The sequence below is a fragment of the Patella vulgata genome, chromosome 1 (assembly GCF_932274485.2).
Source record: "Patella vulgata chromosome 1, xgPatVulg1.2, whole genome shotgun sequence".
NCBI lineage: Eukaryota > Metazoa > Mollusca > Gastropoda > Patellidae > Patella > Patella vulgata.
The window spans coordinates 62,154,825-62,166,090 of NC_065879.2; the positions used below are offsets into that span (position 1 = coordinate 62,154,825).

Below are 11,266 nucleotides of genomic sequence, written 5' to 3' on the forward strand. Positions count from 1 at the left end.
AGTATGTATCTCAAATTCGCACTTGGAAAAAGGACTCTAAGGCGACAGCAGATGGAATATGACAGTTCGTTCAGACAACTAAATTTAGAAAAATGTGTGTGTGGGAGAGCGGGATGGGGGTGGGGGAATTTTGTTCTATTATCACTGTAACCCGGGTATCATTTAATGTTGTGTATTTGGCCCTAATTTCTATTAACATACATTCAGTATCAGTTTTTTGTTTGAAAAATCGTTGAAAATCACATTATTTTAAACAGTGGTCAGGAAATTAAATGCTTGTAAATGTGACACTCATTATCAAAACTTAACAGTCGGCTTTAAACTGGAGACAAGTACCAATGAGATGATTTAGGGTGGTTTTAGATTTTGAAAAAAAAATCCTTCTATATACATTCATATTTCAGTAATATGTGCTTTTAGACCCATATTTATCCTTTTTAAGGTTCCAAAGGATAGAGCCATACACCCTTTAAAACTCGGGAACTTTAATAAAATTTTGTAAAGACGCAAAAGTCTATAAATCAGTTAAAAGCTGTCTGTGTGTATGTTCGTCCATCATGCTTTGATCCACCCCCGTAAATGTTTCAGTCCAACGAATTTGGCCCTGGGTGAATTAGGATAAGGCTTTGTCCCCACGTATCAAATTAACCAGCATGACTCGTGCATATTTTAGGCTCTCAAATTTGGACCCCAGCGAATTTGGGCCCTGGACAAAGCCAGGTATCCTGCTTGTACAATAAATAAATATGCAGAGAATTACAGCAGAAACAATGTAGTTATCTCCCTTAGACTGTGCACATGTCGCATAGGAGGTTTATGCAATCTTGATAATCCTAACAAATATGGACAATGAACTATGACAGAAATATGATATAAATAACATCAAAACAATAGCTTTTAAAAAGCAGTTAAAGTCCTGATGCATCATTTTAGCACTATTGAATCACTTGCAAATTACAATATTTCAATAGATGAATGTCTGGGAATATCGATCAGTCCAACAGGGTTTAATTCCATGAGTATTTGCAAAGATATGTTGAATTGAAATTTCATCAATTTATGCAATAAACCTGACACCAGTTTGTTATCCGGGAAAATTTAGTGATAGGCCGTGAGAAATATGATACTTTAGCGAAAAATACAAATGATGTATTGGGATGTGCATACACAAACCGTAACTTTTTAGCAATGCAGTTACTTGTTTTGCAAAAAACACAATAAAAGAATATCTCTACGAAGATGAAGCACATTTAAGTAATGCTCAGCAAAATTAGCTACTCATCTTAAAACTGCTCTATACCATGGAGCCAGAAAAGTAGGAAATCTGATAACTGGAAAGAACATTCGAAATACAATGCAGGAAATTAATCACACCTTATTGGTTAACTCTGCTGTTCCCAGACATGTGATTTCCACATCCCAGTTATACTTCTACTAACTTATGAAATCAGTTTAAGGTTACCTAATATTCACACCAGAAAAAAAAATAAGAGGGATATTTACTATTTACATTTAAAAGATGGTATGTGACAACATATGTTCACATTGAACAAAAAAAACCACAAGTCAAAAGCCTGTTAAAGGATTTTAAAAAAATACTTGTATTTTATTCATTTTCTTATAAAATGGTAAACATAATAGAATAATATAATTGGATGGAATGTAAACATGTATATATACAAAGCTTGAATGCATATTTAATACAATGAAAAAATTTTACAACATTGTTACATTTATGAAGAATTGAACTCGGAGAAACATTTCAAACATGAAATATAATTTTAATGAATGGAAAAAATATTTATTTTATTAACCTTCTAATTAATATAATAAATAGCAAATATTATAGACATCTACCCCTAAAATAAAATACCAATCAGCTTGTAATAAATAAAATAAAAACATATTAGAGATTTATACCTAGAAATGCAAGACTACTTGGGACTGGTTTCATTATTAACTGTCAGTTCAGGTGATATGCAGGAGAAATTTTCGGTCTGTGGAATAAATAGGCCATTAGTTGTCAATAGACCTGCTCAATAATGTGAAATGGGTTTTTCCAAAATGTTTGCCATTCTTATTATACTACTAGAAATTTCGCTACTATGAAATGAAATGGGGTTTAACGTCCTACTGTACTGCAGACGGGCATATGCCATACAGTGTACTATGAGGAACTAAGGGATCTTTTATATGCAAGTCAATGTGTACACAGAACCTTGGTTTTTCGTCACATCCGAACTAAACGTTGTCCCTTGCCAGACCCTCTGTCCTGCACCACTGACATGGGGGAACCATGAGGGAAAATCCGTTGAACTTTCATGGCCAATGCAGGGACTGAACACGACATCACCAGGTTAGCGAACAAACGTCTTACTCATTTAGCCACTGTGACTCACTTCTCCCAACTACAATCTGTGACCAGTATAAGATAGATAAGAATATTTTAAAACTAATGGCGATTAGTTCCAAAAATTATCAGTGCACAAACGGGTGCAATAAATTTATTTTGATAGAAGTAAATGTAGATAGAAATTTAAAATATTATGCACAATAAAACATATTATACTGTTAGTGTTATTGTAAAGAGTAAAATACTAGATTGTATCATTAAAATATAAAATCCTAAAAACAGCTGAAGACATTTATCAACAACAATATTGAACCAAATTATAACCATTTTAATTCAAAATTCAGCTCTTGAGATAAAACGTATATATACATACTATGACAGTATAAAGCTGGGTATAAAATACTATATAAACAAACCAAAAGTGAGGCTGATGTCCCTCAATCTGATAAAAATATAAATCTATATTTCGTTTCATTTTTTTTATGCTTGCAATGGCCTCTACTACATGAAGATCTGACCGGTTGTAATGGGAGGTCATGTCAGGGGTCATATTAGTGGCTTTTGACCCTATGATGTCAGACATTTGATTAAACAATTAGCATTGATGTTTCAAGAACTCGCTGAAAACAATATAAATCTGTATTAAATATGAGCAATAAAAGCCATTTATTTTAATATCTAAGATGCAAGTTATATACCAGAGGTACAAATATGTGTACCTATATGAGGAACATTTTCCGTAATTTAACATGAAAAATCTGGCAGAACAATTTACCCAATACTATTATTACTACCCAATACTACCATATTATTATGAAAGATAGGTTGCCAGGCAACGAAACATACGCCCACAGCAGCTCAATCGTCCGGGAAGTCAACAAGAGCTGTTGCATATTTTGACTTTTTTTGGTAATGAAACATTTATAATACATGTACACTAAAATCTGATTAAGAGAAACAACTCATAAAGTAATTATCAGAAAATCATTAGAATTTGTTTGGTTTTAGAAAGTTCTGCCCCATGCTAACAGTTTAGTATACGAAACATTTAATACCATGGATTCAGCTGTTGGAAGTTATCAAAATTCATTGAAAATCAATATACGTGTTCGTCTCAAGACCTTAAACTCTGTGTATCAATCTGAAGTAAATAGGATGATAACTTTAGCTTCTAGAGCGTCACAAGCTTTTTCAAAGTGATCAAGGGCCATTACTTTAGCAGTAATTATCGGAAATCGTTGAAAATCAATTGGATTCTTCATCTCATGACCTCAATCATGGCGTATAAATTTATTTAAAGTCAATCGGATATTAACTTTAGCCTCTAGATCTTGTGGACGCTGGACGGACGGGGGCGACGACAATATACGACCACATTTCAATGTGGGCATATAAAAACAGAATACTTTAATTTTGCAAGATACATCAACATTTTGCAAGAGATGGACAATAGGGCTCATCCTTTCATTGTCCCACTGCTTCACATCAAATTTGGAGAAAAACTTGAACTGTGAAGCAGTACCTTGTCAAAATAGCATGGGTTTCTATGGTCATATTTGAAGCAGACCGACAATGTTTTCACCATATTTTAATACAGTTAATCAACTGTCCGAAGATTAAGCAAAGACCCCAAATCTTTCAACAATGAAAGATTTAATTGGATGACAAAAATAGACACACCCATTCAAAAACCCAAGTTTTGGCTCCAATTACAGCAATGGTCAGAGAGATTAGGGGTAAAAAGTTATGGAAAACATCAATGTTCAAAGCTATGAATAGTCGAAAAAAGAAAAGATATGGATGGAATGTTTAGATGTGAACAGAAGATGGTGTTTCTCCAAGATCTATTGTGTTACTATCCGTCATCTGTTGACCAGAGTCCTTCTCCATGGTGGGACGTTGATTACAGTCATTAAATGTGACCATATCGTTGTTTCTAAAATGTTTATAACTGTTGGGTCTAAGTCGTAAATATCCACGTTTAATAGCCCAGACTATCAAACTAACAGCAACTATTGATAATATAATAGCTAGAGCTAACGGTATACCCACAGATAATCCAATTCTTGATGCTCTCTGATCATCATTCAATACTGTAGCTGTATTATGTGAACCTAAAAAATAAAATTTGTTCAGTTTTATTTTATTACTCCATTTTATCTTTTGACTAAAATACAAATCTACCAATCAAACCTGTGATACAGAAAATTCTACAAAATCTTATGAAAGGCTTTAGATGTTGATGAAGTGACCAACTGAATAAACCAAATGAAAATAAGAGAAATAGGATTTAAGGTCTAATGAACACAAACTAGGTCATTTTGGGACTAAAATATGGTACACTTTTATTTCAATAATTTACTTGAGCATATGGGTATGGGTCTTTAGCAGTGGGAACAAACTAGAAGACCTGGAGAAAACCTACAAGGTTAGGCAGGCAACCCAACTCCTTGTTACATACAGGTCAAAGATCCTATGGTTAGATCTATGAGTAAAACACACAAAACAATAATTATCTTAACAGAAACAATAAGCTTTCATATGAAACATGAAAGTATTATAGGAAGTGAGATTATGTGTTTCTATGTAGAATTATGACATTCTGGAACCAGGTTGATTACTAGCAAGCAGTTTTGAATTTTATACCTTTCAAGACATATCCACATTTCGACTATACAAAAGATAGAAAACTACTAAACTACCTACTCTAACCAGATAATACACTTGAAGTACGATTTAGAATGAATTGGTGGTATGGCCTGTTACAGCATTGTTTTTTGGGTGTACAATCAAAAGTGAAAATTCTATTAATAACATTTCTTGTGACCACCTTCTCCCTATTCCCTAGTGCTTCAGATCTCCAACAATTATCCTGATCAGTACATGTATGTAGGCTAAAAACTTACTGATAGCATCAAGATATAGGACACTAAAACCTTTTGGTTCTGTTACATTTCCTGATAAAATCCAACGATCTCGATCCAATCTCAGTTTTAAGTAAGCTCGGAAACCTTTCGTTGGCGGAAATATGTCACTTGAATTATAGGCCGTAACTTTACGTATCTCTATAACATCTTCTTCTGTAAGTGTAGAATACCCTAAAATACAAATAGACACAAATCTGACTTTTTTTTTCGAAATTCATTAGTTCACCAGCTTAGTTTTTTTTATAATTAAAGATTTTCGCAAGAACGTTCTGTCTGTTTTTAAAATCAAATAAAAATTGTAACCTCTAAAGGGTCCACATTAAAAATGGAGTTTTAAGGAAACAAATGGAATTCAATTTCTGAATCAGAAGGTCATGGAATGCTAAATATTGATAGGGTCAGTCCTCTCATGACCCCAATGCTCCCCACCTAATTTGAAATAAACCCTTCAAAAACCTGTAGTCTCTTTTGTGTTCAGAAGGGGGATGCTCAATTGAACATTCCAGAATCTAATTCTATCAACCCCAAAAATAATGACAATCGAGTGAAGATGGGAATTTGGAGCTAGAACGCATGCGCCGACTGCATAAGAAAATATCTCAACCAACCATGACAGCTGAAACATAATCGTTGTGTTTAATTATGCCACAATTCTACTCACACCACCTCCATAGTTGTGACTGACAGAACTGTGACAGAATTGAATTCTGTCAATTCGGGACGTTCCGGGCTGACAATCGAGCATCCCCAATTCTTTCGGCAATGGGGGATAACTCTATTTACTAATTTTAGTTTATGGCTTACGCTGTCAAATGTTGAACACAACAGCAAGTTTCTTTTTATGAATAGTTTCTTTCAAATCAATATCCCCTCACAGTCTCATATAACAGTTATTAATAGTTAGCTGAAAATTGTCTGGGTAGCTGTTACCACTCTCTACTTAAATTAGCAACAATAATTGCTTTCCTTTATTTGTGTCACTTCTGGATACTTCCAACTTTTGTTACGGATCAAGCATAGCAAAGAGCTCTGTTAAAATTATACTGGGTATTTGAAATATGTTCTATCACATTGGTAAACTCCAAAATTGTCATTCATTCAACAATGTTATTGTTCCACCAACCACATTACACTGTGAGTATATCAAGATAACTAGCGGACATATTTTAAAAATTGTTACCAGTCTGACAAGTCAAGGTTTTAAATTTATGTTCATAAGCATTACCTTCTATATCCATATTTGTGGACTCATCTTTAAATGTAGCCACCATACCACCAGTTTGTGTTAACTGTATAGAATGAACAATCATTCTACAATGATGTATCTCTGACTGGTAATTATATCGGCCTTCCCATTTCATATATTTACCCAATATTTTCTTCCAGCGTGGTACTTCAACAGTAGTTTCTGTAAAATACAATAAGTGTTTAAGGGGAGAGTATCACGAGGAAATTATGTAATCCTTGAGTGACAAAAATGAAATGGGGTTTAAAGTCCTACTGTTCTGCACCCACTGGGCTAATGAATTGTTTCACTGGCATTTAGTAATTGAACATTGCTTGATAATGACTAGAAAAGCCTATAGTTGAAACATCCCTAAATTATGAGCAGTAATTGTATTTCATAGCATTGTGGCAAAAAAATATAAAAAAATATAATGGCCTAAGAAAGACGGGCATACGACATATAGTGTGCTATGTGGGATATTTTGCCCAGACAGCAGCACTACGGCCTACTCTTATTTCAAATTCCAATTGTCAAGGGATCTTTTATGTGTATGCTAATGTGTACACAGCACTTTGTTTTTTGTAGTGCCATTTAAAACCAGCAGTTGCCAGGCAAGATACGCCCACATTTTGGAAGATATGGATAGAGAACAAGCTAAAAACAAAAGTGATTTTTCACACAATCAGGGGCCATAATCCAGAAAGTTATGGTCTGAAATGCGCAAATATCTAAAGGGACTGAGACCTTTGGGATATAAAGATATATTGTCAGTTTCATCAAAATCAGATAAAATTGTGACCTCTAGAGGGTCCACAACCTTCGTATTACATACTTTTAGACCATTTGGGTACAAAGAGCGGCCATTTTGTCAGTCAGTTTTGTTTCGATTTTCGGGAAATTCGATCTCAACTGATATTATGGTGTAACGTCGATATATTCAAACATTTTTAAATCGGATAAAAATTGTGACCGTCGTGATACCACAAGCTAAAACTATACAATCAGTGGCCATAATTCGGGAAGTTACGATCCGATATGTGCGAATATCAAAGGTAAACCACAAGCTAAAGACGGGATTTTTCATACAATCAGGGGCCAAAATTCAGGAAGTTATGATTCGTTATGTGCGAATATCGAAAGGAACCAAGATCTTTGGGTTATAAACATGAATTTCAAGTTTCATCAAAATCGGATCAAAATTGTGACCTCTAGATGGTCCACAACATTGTTGTACCATTTTTTTACAGTAATTTGCGTACGAGGGGTGGGCATTTTGTTTAGCAGTTTTGGTCCAATTTTCTCGAAATTATCAAAATCAGATGAAAATTGTGACCTCTCGATACATGCCAATATCGAAAGGAACCGAGATCTGTGGGAGATAGACCTATATTTCAAGTTTTGTCAAAGAAGGATAAAAACTGTGACCTCTAGAGTGTCCACAAACAAATTGCCGACGGAAAGACGGACGTGACCGCATAATACTTCCGGCAAAATTTCCCTCAGAGCACACTGTATGGCGTACGCCCGTTTTCATTAGCCCAGTTTGGAGCACAACAGTAGGACGTTAAACTCCATTTCATTTCATTTTTACTTGATAAGCAAACGGACAACCCTATAATTATTCTTGTTAATTGAGTGAGTGAACATATGAGGTTGTATTGAAACATGTAAATAGTTAACCTTCACAAGTAATAAAATATTTATACTCACCTGAATAAACTGAGACAAAACAGCTAATCAAAACTGGTATTACAACTGGTAACATCATTATAACAATTTTCTGGAAAATATAAATTTGTTTCAATGTTTATGTATATTTATCTATCTTTGATATCCTTATCCAATAACATGTAATATTCACAGAAATATTCAAATATTTGAATTCAAATAGTTCATTGAGGCCATGCGAACTGATTTTTTGGAATTCGCTGTTCAAAGTCAAATATAAGTCATGGAATTTGACCATTTTTTTTGTCTGCTACATGTATAGGAAAAATTGTATAAGTCCATACAATCAACTAACATTCAGAAATAAATGAACAGATTTGGAAATTACATTGATTTTAAAAATTCTCTATAAATCTAAACCAGTGAATGGCAGTGATTCTCAACCAGTGTGCCGCGGCACACCTGTGTGCCTCGAGATCTACCTAAGTGTGCCGCGAAATTTTGAACGGCACACTAAGAAAATTTGAAAAACCAGCGATCCCAAATGAGTATTCACTGGTGTCTACTGGTAAGATCATAGCTGTGTTTTCTTTATTTAGTTCGAGTCATTCTATGTGTCTATGACTAGTCTCTGTCTACGGTTGTATGCCTTAACATGGATTATTTTGCAAAATTTTAAATATTTTTCATATATATTTAGTCAGGTGTGCCGCTATTTTTTAATGTGTTCCAAGGTGTGCCGTTGGCAAAGAAAGATTGAGAACCACTGATCTAAACAATAGTCAAGCAAAGTGTGGAAATGCCCATACAGCAGCTATGTCTCGACAACAGCTTACCCAAAAGCAAACATGTATGTTGACCAAATCTGATAAGGATCTATGCCTTCAAGAAATCTGATTTCTATCATGTTCACAAGCTTTAAAAAGTGTATTAAAAACTGTAGCCACTGTCATATACACGGGGATTTTGGAAAAATCACTTGTGTAGTACAAATATCTTGGCAACCCTAGACTTCACAATAAGGTGTTCGACACGGTTCCTCACACAAGACTTTCATAAGGACCACTAAACTTGAATCACACCTTTAAAATTGTTAATTGATGACTCTAATACATCCAATAAATAATCAGATTTATTTTATGATCAGTAGTGGAATACCGCGTTTTATCAGTGAAATAAAAGTGTTATTCCACTGGCTAAAGTAGTCCATATTGTTTTTACCTAAAATAAATAGAACATTTGTCGTTTTGTCGTGAATAACACATTTTATTTCATCTCTAAGCAAGAAAACGTTTATATTTTCACTCATGCTACGCATTCGTGAAAATATAAGTTTTCTTGCTTCTCGATGAAATAAAATATGTTATTCACTCTAAAACGACAAATATCCTCTATATCTATCCAATAAGACAAATTACAAGTTAGATCGGAGTAATTTTCATATTTGGTCAAATTTATTTTCTGAACAAGATAAGCCTAATATTTTGATAGGTTTTCTACAGATTATTTATTTTCATGACAGTATAGTACATTTTCCACGATGCTGTTTGTGTTAGTATTGGGTCCATAAATCGGGAAACCCCATAAATATATTTTATGTTTATATTCTGAACAAGGTAAGCTAAATATTTTTATTGCTTTTCTATCATAACTTATTTACAATAACATAGCACATTTTCTAACAGTAGGACATTAAACCCCATCTCATTTCATTTCAGTAGGGGAGGGTGTATGTTCTGCCATATTGTGGCTTTCAGCGCCTAGCTAGCTCGTCCATTCTAATACACAACTTTTTACTTTAATGATTATCACAAAGTATCACATCCCTGTCACCCACATAGCAATATCGTATTACACTATCTATAATAACATAGAGTGGACAATGTGAACAAACTGGGATATCCATATGGCACAACTTGCCCAGTTGACGGGATATGTTTATTTATATAGCAGGGCATGTTGTGCCAACTCCTTATCTATGATGAACAAGCCCATTGCCAAAGGGATGTACAAAGGGTAAAGTTGCACACTTCTCTAAGAGCGTATAGTGCCTGATAAATGTGCCTAAAATATTCAAAATTTGCCCCATTTTGGTTTAAAATGCCAACCAATATTAAATATTTTGCACTATGTAGGCCAGGGGGCATTGTTCAAAATATTTTCTGATATCAAATCCTGAAAGGGTGGATCGACAGGGTTGATATCAAAAACTTTTCTGAGTGATACACCATTTGTGGGCCCTTTTGGTGGGAATTTGCTTTACATGCCCCCCACCCCCCTTGAGAGCACTTTTTGTCAAATTTAGGGGACACACTTTCCAGAAGTTGACAAATCCAAGATATCTTTGACAAGTTTCTAACTTTCAATGTTGGTTTTGCTCTCCCAAACTCAACCGTATTGAGAGGTTGCCTAAACTCAACTACATAATTTATGAGTCGCCTAAAACTCACGTATATTCTTGGAGTGCACGTGCTGTTGATCTATATAAGGGGGTTGATTATCCGCAGTTGTTATTTCACATAATATGAGATGTGAGCTTGGTCTAGCTGTTGATTTTATGTTGTTGTTTTTTTTTTTTTTTATAGTGTTCTGATGGAATTGTCGATAGTCGATTTTAATAGTCCTTATTAATATTAACCTTCCTTCATTTGGCCGATCATTTCATTTCATTATGATTCTAAGAATATTTTCTTGGTGCGGTATCAAAATAAATGTCTAGTTTACAAATGATACTGACCTTCAAATTCGGTGTAAGTAATGATTAATAACGTCAACTGACGCGTTAATATAATGCATCTACCCCAGACTTCACTTTCTTCACTACCTGTTACTAAAAGTGTCAAGGTCATCGGCGACAGGTAAAATATACACTCGATTATCAAGACGTGAAATTTAGAATTGGAGCTGTTTTTGGGCCCCAAGCCGAAATTCATCGAAATTCACTTACATTCATTGGAATTTACCCCTTAAACCCCGATTTATCCCAAGACTAATTTACCCAAATCACCCTAATCTACCCAAATCCACCATTATTTCAACTTTAAAACAATAATTTATATGCGATTTCAAGGCAAGTTGATAGTTAAATGC

The 11,266-nt window shown here is 34.3% G+C and overlaps 1 long non-coding RNA gene across 1 annotated transcript; it reads right to left on the minus strand.

Annotated features, from left to right (window-relative positions):
- Positions 1–1,594: 1,594 nt before the first annotated feature.
- LOC126831750 (uncharacterized) lies at positions 1,595–11,021 on the minus strand. The gene is made up of 5 exons (XR_007684293.2): positions 10,914–11,021; positions 8,219–8,288; positions 6,506–6,688; positions 5,260–5,451; positions 1,595–4,467 (listed from the first exon to the last, which is right to left on the minus strand). It is a non-coding gene; the product is annotated as an uncharacterized LOC126831750 (long non-coding RNA).
- Positions 11,022–11,266: the final 245 nt, after the last annotated feature.